Genomic DNA, 13970 nt, shown 5'->3' on the forward strand with positions numbered 1-13970 from the left:
TCTTAGGTAAAATAATGTTGTACTACAAAATATTTTAAAATCTCTCTCTATAAAACATTTGACATTCAAAATCTTTAAGCTGTATGAAAATTATTTCCTTCTTAATTTGAAACAATTTTTTTAATCTTTAATGTTTTGCTTAAAATCTTAAAAATGACAGATAATTTTATTTTAGCAAACGGCTTCATATTTGTTAAACCGGTGCTTAGACATTTAATAAAATTGCTTTGAGATATTTGGGTTGCCGGGCTTGGTGGTTCAACCTGTAATCCCCCGCTTTTGGGAGGCTGAGGTGAGTGGATTGTCTGAGCCCTTGGGTTCGAGACCCGCCTGGGCAACTTGGGGAGACCTCATCTCTACAATAAATCAAAAACTAGCAGGGCATGGTACCGTGCGCCTGTCGTTCCAGCTACTTGGAAGGCTGAGGCGGAAGGATCGCCAGAGCCCAGCAGGTCGAGGCTGCGGTGGCCGGGAGTGGCCACTGCACTCTAGTCTGGGCAACAGAGTGAGACTCCAACTCAAAACAAAAAAAAAAAAAAAAAAAGAGAGAAATATTTTGGTTTTGGTTTAGTCATAAAATATTTCCTGTAGCTTTCAAAAAATATTAGAAAATCATCATAAGAGGAAGGAGCTTTTAAAAGAAGAATTGGTGTCTAGAAATGTATACTAGACACCAGTCAAATAACTAAGCTTAAAAATGTATATTCACATGTACTTTAGGGAATTTTGCACAGCTCACCAAACTCCCCATCTTGTTCAGCCTAAGGTAGGTGCTCCCTATGGTATCCAATACTTCAGTGATTGCTAACAACAAAAAATATCTCTGGTTTTGCAGCCTTCCTGTATACTTCTCCCAAACCATATTCTTGTTACATGACAATTTGGGTCATACTCAAAATTATTTGAAAGGTTTGTAAGTTTGAGCCAATTCATTAATAATATGAGTTTGCATTTGTATCCAAATTGTAGCTAAAAACATTAGCTTTTTGAATTTATATAGATTATTTTAAGTGTTTACTTTATTCAACTTATAAGAGGGGTTGATTAAAATGGCTTTAAAGTCAAGGTGAGAATTAAAGATGACAATTTCATGAATTAGAGTATAGAAAATCTTAGGTCCTGTTTTATAGATAGCAAATGACCAAGATATAATGATAATTATTATTTAATTACTTGTGTTTTTCTGCCCATGGCTAATTTCAGTTAAAAATCCATCTGGGAAACCATAATTTTTTTCAATTAAATTTTTGAAAAAATTTTAAAGATATGGTATACAATTTAGGATTAGGTATACAAGTTATCCTTGTACAGGTAAAGTTTGGGCCTCCCTTGGGTTCCCCCTTCACCTGGTTTGAGATCAGGTATCCTTATTGATGTTATGTGTCCCGTCCCTCCCTTCTTCCCTGGCAGTTTCTGGCTACTGCCAATTCCTTTTTCATAGTATTATGGTTAATGTTCTTTTATGAGTGAGAACATGTGGTACTTAGTTCTTTGTTTCTGTCAATAAATCACTGAGTGTTATAGACTCTAAATCCATCAAGTGACTGTGAAGTCCATAATTTTGTTCTTTATGGCTGTATACTTTTCCATCATGTGTATGTATGACATTTTTAAAATTCAGTCCAGTTTTGACGGGCATCATGATTGGGTCCATGTTTTTGCTATTGTAAATAGTGCCACAATAAGCATGCAGTGCAGGTATCTTTTTTGTAGAGTGATTCAAGTTCCTCTGAGTACTTAAGGGAGATTTCTGGGTGATATGGTAGATCAATTTCTAGTTCTTTTAGGAATCGCCACACTGTTATCCATAGAGATTGAACTAGTTTTCATTCCCGCCAACGGTTTAGAAGTGTTCCCTTTCTCTGAATCCTCTACAGCATCTGTTGTTTTTTGTTTTATTAATGATGGTCATTATTACTGGAATTAGGTGGTATCTCAATGTGGTTTTGATTTGCATTTAACTGATGATTAGTGAGCATTTTTTCATGTGTCTTCTTTTGATCAGTGTCTGTTCATGTTATTTTGTCCACTTTTTAATGGTGCTGTTTGGTTTTTCCTTTCTGCGCGTTTGAGTTTCTTGTAGATCCTGATGTTAGGACTTTGTCAAATATGCAGCTGGCAAATATTTTTTCCCATGCTATGGACTGTCTCCCCACTCTCTTGTTGGTTTATTTAGCTTTGCAGAAGCTTTTCAGTTTGATGGGGTCCCACTTGTCAATCTTATCTTTTATGGCATGGGCATTTGGGGTTTTGATGAGGAATTGGTTTCCTATTCTGGTTTCTGTATGTTTTCTAAGATTCTTAACATTTGAGGTTTTACTTTCAGGTCTTTGATCCATTTGGAGTTGATTTTTGTATATCGGGATAGATAGGGATCCTGTTTCATTCTTCTGCACGTGGTCAGTCAGTTTGGGAAACCGTGAGTTTTTTTAAAAGTAGAAATAGGTAGCAATAGTTTATTGAAAAATGGAATCTTTATGACATGTATAAAATTGCAAACAAATGCATCATTTGAACCTGATACTTGATTGAGAAACACCTGGGCAACTTGATGAGAACTCATCTCTACAATAAATCAAAAACTAGCAGGGCGGGGTAGCACGCGCCTGTAGTTCCAGTTACTTGGAAGGCTGAGGCAGAAGGGTTGCTGGAGCCCAGCAGGTCGAGGCTGCGGCGGCCTAGAGCAGCCACTGCACTCCAGTCTGGGGAAGAGAGTGAGACTCCAAATCAAAAAAAAAAGAGAGAGAGAGAGAGAGAGAGAGAGAGAAGCAGACTGTACTGTGAGGAAAACACTAGTCTTTTGTAGCATATATATTACAAATTGAAATTATTTCTCAGTCCCTCAAAAAGATGAAGAATACTGTGGAAAATGCTTGAAAATCTAAGAAACCATGATTTTGAAGTGTTCAAATACCTGTACCACAACTGGAAATAGAAAGATTTCATTCCAGCTCTAACAACAATTTTTTGATTATTTCATCAAGTCTTTGTAAAAGACTATCATATATCTATAACAATTTAGTTCTCTACATATGCTATAACATTTTCCATAAAATGCTTATTGTCCTTTATTAACTTGACATACTTCCACTGCCTTCTAAAGCAAAAAACAATGCTTCCCAGAATTCCTTTAATCGCCATCTTATGGGTTAGAATTTACCAAGAAGGGGAAAATCAAGTAGATTTGAAAGACAGAGGTGATAAAGTCACTCTGTTCAAATGGTCAAGGAAGTTAATGTGAGAATTTGGCAACATTCTCCAAAAGAGCTTATTTTGTGGCCCCTAACAAGCTTTGCCGAGTTTTCTTAGATCTGCTATTCTTATAGTGATGGTTAAAAAGAAGCAGCAACTCAGTCAACTTTCTGATGAGTTCCGGCTTTACACTGCTTTCTATACTTGGACTGGAGGTCTCAGTGATTGAGTATAGCCTTACTTCTTCACTGACACATTCTTGTAAACTATAATTCCTGCATTAAATACCTTATTTCATGATGCTAGCAGTGGCTCAGTTTTTCTGAATATATGTACCCTGTATATATGTACCCTCCCAATACACAATGCATTTACCTGTGCAGATCTCATTAACATTCTAATGATGACCATACCTGATGGGAGTTTTAGGCTACATACATCATGTAGTTTCATATACCACTTTAGCAACAATCATTGACAAAATTCATTGCATGTGGTCTCCGGAAAGGTTTCATTTCAATACCTCAGTTAGTTTTCAGTTCATATTCAGAGATAGGAACTCTGTATGCCTTTAATTTACAGATTTAGAAAATATTTTTAAAATGTGACTTGATAGCTTATTGAAGTTAATACCATCAGTTATTATTAGGCATCTTGGGAATAACTTCTATTGTCACCTCTGATTAAAAACAGTAAGTACCCCTAAAAAGATGTGTCACATGCTTTAGGTAAGAGTACTTTCATCACTATCATTAATATTACTGCTGATGATATCATCTATCCTTCACCGAACAAGTAAGCACGTTCCTGAAAATCCTGCCATTAAGTAAAAAGCCTTTACAGAAAAAGAAGTTTCTGCTTTTTTAACAGAAAAAAATTGTGATATGTTCTATTTAAATTCAAGTACAAACTACTTTTCAAAGATGTACAATATATCATTTGCTCAATGAAAATATTATGTATCAGCATATATAAGTTAACAAAAGATTGTATATAACATTTTATAAATACTTAAAGCTGCTTGAAAGTGAATACAGTTAGTTTGTATATTAAATATAATGTAAAAGAGATCAGAGATCATGGGTGGTGTTCTATGGAGGAACAATACAATCTTCAAAAGGTGGTGAAGAGTTATCCTTTAGGTAGGTAGCTTTTTTGGCTTCTTAGTGGTTGTTTTCGCACTCAAACTACACTTGAAGCTTCCAGAATATTAATGTATCAGAGAAAAATAAAGGCTAATCATGAGAAAGCTGTAAAAATTAAAGAATCACAACAGACTGAAGAGTCATAGAAGTTGCCTCCCCTTCACTTCACTCCTTGGGCATGTGCTTGCAAAGCAAGATGATTTGGGTTTATTCAAAAACAGAGAATAATTACATTTTGTTCCATATGATGTTTTCTGACTTGAAACTGTTAGACTATGTTAATTGTTAAAAATGTCTTTTCCTGATGCCATAATGCCAAAGTATCACTTTTTAAAAGTATCTTTTTATTTTTCTGAGCCTGAACTTGATCTCAGAAACCCTCTGCCACCTTACCAGAGTTTGAATTCCTACCCCTATTAGTTGTAGGAAATCCCAGGAGGAGTGCAGATGATTGTTAATAGCTGAGTGCTTGCTTCATGGATAAGCCTTTTTTACAAATCGGTTTGTTTTCATATAGATTGCCAAAACAAAAAATATAGGAAGATGATATTAACCTTCAGGTATAGAAATACAGATTTGAATGCTCTTAGTCATATGTGGGAGCTAAAAGTATAAATTTAATGGAGATAGGGAGTAGAATGATAGTTTCCAGATGCAGGGAACTGTGTATGTTTGGGGGTGGAGGGGTGAAGAGAGGTTCGTTAATGATAACAAACACACAGTTAGAAGGAAGAAGTTTTAGTGGTGTGTTCAATAGCTGAGTAGGGCGGCTGTAGCTAACAATAAAACATTATATATACTTTAAAATAGCTAGAAGAGAAGATTTAAAATGTTTTCAAAACAGAGAAACAATAAACACTCTAGGAGATGGATACCCCAAGTATTCTTACCTTATTATTACACGTTATCTGCATGCAACAAAATATCACATGAACCAATAAAAATGTATGTATTAAGCATCAAAAATATATAAAAAAAAGATACCTAGCTAACAATAAAACATTCTTACAGACAGACAAACAATATCTTCTTTTGCTGATGATATCAATGTTGAGATGTCAACAAAATAGTTAATCAATAACTTAAAAAAATAGATGTTGCCTCTCAATACAAACTAGTCTTTTCTTTAAATGAAGATAAATATATGTGGATAAGGCCGTTTTCCCTATTTGAAACCCTTTCCACAATAGGTCAATTTAAATTATTTAAGGAAAGCTGTAGTCTACGGAAGATACAAAACCCATTCTTTCATATTGGCTGTGTATTATTGCCATTATATTATCCTCCTCAGCTTTCTTATAAGTTGTGGTTTTACTTGGAATGCATGCCTTGTTCCTCTTGATCAAGGTGTAAATAACTTAGAAACAAACTGTTGTTACTGGCTATGCTTCCCATTTCTTTCTAATTTCTTCTAGAATAAGCTCTCTCTGCCTAAATCATTGAGTGTTGTATCCTACATAGGTGCTTCAACAGGATTGACGCTCATTTCCATGTGCTTGGTGACTATCCAGTGTTTCCCAGTAGTTTTATATTCATCATCTAAATGACAGAAAGTACAGTCCAAAAATGAAGTTTATTGAAATCCCAAACTATCTTAACATTTTCAATAAATAATTTCTACCACTTGTTTTGTTGATTCACAGATCTCATAATATTAATTCAAATTTTAAGAATTGTCTAGAAAAGTTAAGATTACTCAAACTTGTTGCACTGATGACAGAATCCAGTTCTTTGTATTTTCTAAAAAATACAAAACTAGTCTAAGAGTTACTGTCTGCTCTGCCTTTGGCTCCTGGTCTTTCTTCTCATTAGTGTATGACTGGAGTTGTTTCAGGGACAAATATATAAACATCTAGATATTTAGAGAAAATTCTTCCAGACACATGAAGTTTTGTATTAATTCTTTTTTCCCTAATGTCTCATATAGGATCACAATAGTTCTATAACAATTTAATTTAATTTTGAGATGAACTCACCTTTTTAATTTTAAGTAACTTTGGAAAATATAATGGACAAGTTTATGCACTGTGGCTAGCTAGTAGAATTTCTCAGAGATAATAGGACATTTATTTTTCATAGGAAGTGTTTACATCTCCCTGAAATAGTGTCAACATATTGGGGCATTCTTTCAAAATCTTGATAACATGAGATAATCAGAATCATAGCATTTTTCTAAGTAAATAAACAAAAATAATGATTGAGCTTAACCTTATTGTATTCTGAGTACAATCTTAAAATTATACAATGTGTAGTGTACAACTTCAAAATGAAAAGAAAACAGTTATAGGACTTTTGATTCTCTAAATCCCTAACTATGCTAAGAAATAGAGCACAAGAGAGGGGAGAAATGAGTGGGAGGGCACTTGGGTACCAGATCTGCTATCAGGGAAGAGAGGGCCAGCTAGAAAACTTCACCTGCATGGAACTTACAATGTAGTAGATCCTCACTCGTACCCCACAACTCCTATAAAAACAGGCTATAGATTTTTTGGAAAGTAAATCTTTCAAGATTTTTTTAAATATTCCTTTCACAAGTCACCTAAATTTGGACACTTTCTGCTCTCCTACCCTCTTCTGCTCCTTCTCTTACTCATTATCCTCATCCTTCAAAGTTCATTCATATCTTCTCCTCTATTGTCTAGTCAGTTTGCTCTTTATACGTAATCCAAGTTTATCCACTATACAAATACAGCAAAGGTACCTTTTGCCTATTTCAAAAATAGGAAATAAAGTAAGATTTTTGTTTTAATACTGCATTATTCAGGTCATGTTATTAAGATTATGCAATTCTATGAATAAAACAAAAATCTCCACAAAAATTTCAGGTTTTTTTATTGTTATTTTTAGCTTTTAGTTTAGGTTTCTCTTTTGGAATTTATTCCGTTTTTAGTATTATTATGTAAACTGTGTCATCTGAGAAGTAAAATTAGAATGTGCTTAAAATCTGTGAAAATAGTCAATCATATAAGTCAAAATAAGAATTCCACTAAATATACAGTATTATTTCATCTTTCATCTATTGCAAGAATTTTTTAATTTTCAAATTATATGGTTTTTGCTAAAACAAATAAAAAGCAAAAAGTAATATAAGAAAACATTACAATGTCAAATATCTCCAGGATATAATATATAATGAAAGAATTAAATGTTTTCACTAAAACTTTCAGCATGAATGGGTCACAAATGAGTTGGAGTACTGAAAAAAAGATTTTTCCATCTTCATTGAAATAATTACTGATACTTTATAGTAAAGAGCCTTTGCAATGACCTAAATATACAAATGTGAAACAGTGTCATCTGAATAAAGTAAGAATTAAAGTCTTTCTTTAGATATAGCATTATTAAATTCTTGTTAAAATTAGCAAATTAAAATGACAAAATAATCTTTAAACAAACATGAGTTTTAAAATTTATATTTCTTTTTGGAATTCATTTTCTTTACAAAGGTTTTTTTCTCTACTGGACTAATTGAGAGACTAACATTTACTAAGAGTTGATCTTAAGTGTCTTTATCTCTCACATATACAACCACACACAAAATTTAAGTGTGAGGTGATAAATATGTTAATATGCCTTATTGTGTTAATCACTTCACAATGTATACATATACAAAAATATCTTAAATGTAGATAATTTTGATTTGTAAATAAAGAAAAAAGTGTCACTAGGATGTGTAAACATTGGGCTTGTCCAAGTGTTCATATATCTGACCTTCATCTTTTTGTTCACTTTAAATTGACTCTTTTTTTCCCAGTCGGGTAATATGAAAAATTATGCATCTCACGTATGTAGTTGATGACAAAGGTGGCATCATAGAACAGAAAATCATATGCCATATAAGATAAAAGAAGCTGGGTAATCCCTTTGGGTCCCTTCCCACTGTGGGAGTTTTCTGTCCTCTCAATAAATCCTGCTTAAAAAAAAAAAAAAAAGGAGAAGAAGCCAGGGGATAGCAGATAAGGAGTTCCTCTAAAGTCAACACAGAGTTAGAACCTGCCACTTCCCAGTAATGTGTTCCTTTTGCTGTTGTAACAGATTGCCACAAATTTAGTAGCTTAAATCAAACCAAATTTATTATCTTACACTTCTATAGGTTAAAAAGCACAAGATAGATCTCACTGGACTAAGATGAAAGTATGGGCAACATGCATTTCTTTCATACACTCTAGGGGAGATTCTGTGCTCTTGTCTTTTTCAACTTCAAGAAGCTCTCCTGTCTCATGACATTATTCCTCCATCTTTACAGCCAGAAACACTGGGGATTGAGTCCTTCTCACCTCACTATCTCTCTGAATCTCTATTCTGATTTCCTCTTCTAGTTTTACAGACCTCTGTGATAACATTAGTCCCAGATAATCCAGGATAATCTCTCCATGTGAAGATCAGTTGATTTGCGACTTCAGAATTCCTCTGCAAATTTAATCCTCAAGCTTAATACCTCTTTTCCTGTAAGATACTATATTCACTTATTCTAAATATTAGGATATTTAGATTACTATTCTTTTGTCAAAGCTTCCTACCCATGATCCTCAAGTTAAACTTTACTATTGGCTGCAGGAAAAGATGAAAAATCATGAGGATAGAAAAATGAAGATATTTATTCAGTGAATCACAATTATTGAGCACGTGCTATTTGTGATCCAGTGCTGTTCTAGGCAATGGTAATTTTAATAAAATTAAAAGTGGACTCTGTTTTTGATTGCTTATGTTCTAGTCAAAGAAACAGAAATACAAACAACTGATTACTATACAATTAATTTACCTGTGTATTTCATGTTTACTATAAATCAGGTACAATAAAAGTCCTGTGATAATGAAGCTATTGTTGATAAAGAAAACTAAGAAGAAATCTCAATTAAAGTTTTATTGTTAAGCCTCATATTTACAGCATGGTTTTAAAGAGAATTATAGAATTTTATTGCTGTGGCAGTTTATCAGCTCATACAATTTTGCAGTGAAATTGTCCTTGGTTTTCTTCTTAGATGTTTTAAAAGACTGAGATCCACTTAGTTATCACAACTGAGAGGTACTTGAAAACTAAGACCTGTGTTTTCTCTTTACAACTGGAATTGAAATAGAGCAAGGAAAATTTTCTTCAATAATTTGAGTAAAGCTACTTTCTATCTGCTCTATATGAAAGAATACTGGACCATCTGTATGATTAAAGTAAAAGTTTTTTTGGTTGTTGTTGTTGTTTTACCTATTTAAAGGGATGAGAACTTTAATGATATGGAATGGACGTATTCCTTGGCTTTCTCCACTTACTCTTGCTTCTTGACCAGTGGGGTCTTGACAAGGATAGGGAGAAAAGCTCACATTAGCATTTGTGATGGTAGACTTGGGTAGACTCTTAGATATTGGTTACTAAAAGCGTCACATGATCTTCCAAGCATAAAAGTAATGAGCATTACACATTTCTGCATAGAATCTAGAAGTTCATATAAGAGAAGAAATATAGATCATCCAATGTTTGTCTTTACAAGAAAAGGAGAGAAACTCTGGAATGACCTATATCTAATTATATGTTACAGATAGGTGAGGGTATCTTATGAAGTAGATGAAGTCACAATTCAAAATCACTTAAAGTCTAAAAGTATGTTTGCACACCAATATAGCTAGTGTCTAAAGCTAACAGGACATCAGCACTGATTGACTCAGCAGTGTAATGATGTTAATTAACCCCTTTTGTGCTGCTTCTCTGCTCAGCTGCTTGCTGTGCCAATGATAGAAAGATAGGGGCTCTGTTCTTTATTTTCATGACCAGCAGAGTGGGGATTATTCTTAGTTTATCTTTGATCGATCTCAACTTTCTTAGTAAGGAAATACAAAGCCTGTGTTAAAATGCATTCTCGAACAGAGCTCTGTGTCCAGGAGACAGAATTATTCAGATTGGCTCAGATCAATCAAGGCCCATCCATGGGGCTAAATGGTGACAGCCCCCTTAAGGCACCTGAACAATGTAGAGAAATACTGCACACCAATCAGGGCACTGCCAAGAGAGGAGAATGGGACAAAGCTGCTCAGAAATAAAGTAGCAAGTGGTCTCTAACGCTTTGTTACCCTGAATATACTTTTTAACTGTATCTGGAAAGTAGGGGCACAATCATGGTTCTCTGCAACCTTGACTTCTGGGGTTCAGGCAATTCTTCCACCTCAGCCTTCTGGGCAGCTGGACTACAGATGCCAGCCACCACGCCGGGCTAATTTTTTTATTTTTTGCAGTCAGGAGGTCACTATGTTGCCCAGGCTGGTCTCCAACTCCTTGGCTCAAGATATTCTCCTGCCTAGGACTCCCAAAGTGCTGGGATGACAGGTGTGAGCCACCATGCCCAGTCAACTATGTCCTAATTTTTAAAAATTCAATTAGAGGGAAATTAGGCAAATCTAGACCAATAGGAAATATACTGGAAAACGTTCATAGATAAAATGTGTATATAAAAGTGAATGGTTTTAAAGGATCAAACTAAACAAACTATAGAATGAAAATCCATAAACGATGCATGTTGAAGGTTTCTGCAGAATTCAACCCATGTATTTGAAAACATCAGTTTAAGACTCCTTTGAAAATAAAATAGCAATGAGGGGAGACAGTTAATATCACTTCATGCAGATTTGTTCAATATCTAAAATTATATAATCTATGCTAAAGATTGAAAGAGTTTTTGGGGTTAATTTTCAGAGAAGTTATATTATTTCTTTTAAACTGCAATTGCTAAAAACAATTAAATTATACTTTTAATAATTTTATATGATATTATGCATATTCTTAGTGTATATTTTAAACTAAAATATATAAACCTGGATTTCTTAAATATATATATTATTTAAAAATATATTAATTGGGTTGCAGAGGTACGCAAGATAGGAAGACAGTTTATTCAGTTATCCCTAATAATCTGAATTTGAAGAGGCTGAAGAAAGATATTGATGATACAAATTAACATTAAGGAAAAAGGAATTATTTCCAAAACAGAATTTTCTGTCAGTTTTCTATAATCTGTTATCATTGCCAAAGCATTCAACTGCACTACCATCCTGATGGCCCCTGTCCCAATATGACAGCATGCATACACAAATTCACACATACACATGCAAACACACTTTCCTCTTTCCCCCTCAAAGTTTAATCTGTTCTCATCTGTTCATTTCTTGCCTTTCTTATTTATAATATTACAAGATGTTCCTAGGGTTTTGGTGCATGCTCTTGATGAAAGAATGGCAAATAGTTTTCCTCATTCATAACATTAGATGAAGAGCCATCATTAGATCTAACTCAAGTGTTGAACATTTTATGAGTATTCAGCATTTTAGAAATTATTTCTGATAATAGAAACAGAACTAGATGTATCTTGATAAAGGACATTATTTGCCTTATTCTTTGAGTTGTTGAAAATGTAAAGTTAAAAAATTTAGTACATTTCATATTATTGAATTACTTTAAATTATGTAAATAATTGACAAATTATACAAACAATTTAAATGCTGTTCCTCTCTTGGACATTCCACCGTCAGCTCTTTTTTTATTATCCATTCATTCTGCAAATATTTTGGGAACACTGGCTGTGTTCCAGGCACTATACTATATTCCTGAGATATAATAAACATGATGCTGCTTATAATTCTTACTGAGAATCTAGTGGCACAAACAATTAACCAAGAAATTAAACTAACATGTGCACTGGAACACATAATAGGGGCCCCTGACCTAGTCTCCATAATTGAGAAGATGTTTTGCAGTTAACATTTTTCTTTATTATTTTTAAATAATAAAGAAATTATTTGACTAGGTGAAGTTCAAAAAAGAAAGACATGGATAAGAGTGCTGTCTGGCTAATTATCCCAGAGCAAAACTCCAGGAACTTCTGTATACATGCACATGCTGAAATGAGATTGCAGGAGGAGAATTTTGCACAAGTTACTTTGTATCTTTGTCTTTCTAATGGAGATAATAATGTTACCCATCCATAGAGTCGGTGGGAGGAACAAATGGCCATGTATACACAAACAGAAAAGTGTGCGGGACATGGTGTTTCCTCAGTGAAGTTGAAGTCGTTTGTGGATTTTATTATTAATGTATTTAGTTACATACTTCATTCAAGGTAGATGGACTAAGGCAGAGCTAGTAAAATAAGTGTGCACTCTAATTCAAATTTTATGAGATTGAAAAAATAGGGGATTATCTCATACCGTACATAGAAGTAGATTGCTTACACTGGAAGTATTCACAGAAAAATCAATACATTTACAAAGGAAGAATAGAAATGCAGACTTTGTTAGAGAGGTAAAGATAGGAAGTTTTTATGTGATATCCAATACATACTTCCATATAAGTCTTTCTCTAAGGACAATTGTCTGAAAACTTTTCCCAAAGACCATCTTCATTTAAAATCTGGCATGTAGCAGAAAGTGACCTGGGCTCAAATCCAAACCCTATTCTGGAGTTTCCTATTTTTTTTTCTATTCTGCTTTTTTGTTTTTTAAGTGGTTCTTGTCTCTCACCAACTAGGTTGTACTTTTCCTGAGGGAAGGACTTAACTGTGTTTTTCAGTACTGTATCAAGTGCTCAATAAATATTTTTTGAGAGAGGTAATTGTTACAGATTAGAACTAGTATCTAGCAGGAGCTCAATAACTAAAGACTCCTTCTCCTTCATATTAGAATATCTAAAACAAGGTAATTAAAGTGATTGCATTTGGACACTGCAAGGAAAACTCAGGCAAACAATGAAAATATTGATTTACATTATTGCTCATTTCTATAACTTTCTCAATTTCTTAATATATTTTACTTCACATAAAAGAATAGAGTAATAAAAATAATTTTAAGCCAAATAAGATAGCATATTTGAAAATATGTGTAAGGAAGTTAATATAGTTTATATTACGATGTAAATTCACAGAGCAGGAACATTTAGCTTTTGTTTATAATTTATATCTCCTGGCCTATTATCTCTGAGTAGATGTTTATGAGCAATGTAGGTAAATATAAATATACCTGTTTTTTTATATTAGGAAATTGTGAGTACTCTTTCGAAAATCACAGCATGAATTATATCTTGGGATAGTTTTACTTCCGTTTTTGTAATTCATAACCTAAAGTCATATGGATAGATTATGGAATACGATTCAATAAGAAATTACGAATATTTCATGGCTTTTTATTTTCTATGCAGTACTAATATTAAGATGTTATATTTGTCAGATTTCTGTGTTTGACAGTCTGGTTATATGTTTCATGTTTTATTGATATCAGTTTAGCATAGATATCAAACTAGGAACCAAGTATCTTTAGGTAACAAGAATAATATAAGGAAAAATGAAAGTCACACTTTTCTTTTTGCTGTAAAATTACAGTTGTCATGACAGTTACATAATAGCATTATTTTGACTAGACACTAACTCTTTTTGTTCTACTGTTTGAACACCCTCCCAATCCTCAATGCCTAAAAAGTCATATATGATTTGTCCTTGGAAAATAGTAGATGTTTAATAAATATACTGAGAAGGAAATGCAAAAGAAAAGTGAAGGAAAGAAGGAAGGAAGAGAAAAGGGAGGAGAAAGAAAATCTTTTGTGAAATACAAAAGTAGGTGTCAGTGCCATCAATTCTGTACCTATATAAGTCTTGTGTTTTC

The sequence above is a fragment of the Carlito syrichta genome, unplaced genomic scaffold (genome assembly GCF_000164805.1).
Source record: "Carlito syrichta isolate Samal-C Ts95f unplaced genomic scaffold, Tarsius_syrichta-2.0.1 Scaffold306318, whole genome shotgun sequence".
NCBI lineage: Eukaryota > Metazoa > Chordata > Mammalia > Primates > Tarsiidae > Carlito > Carlito syrichta.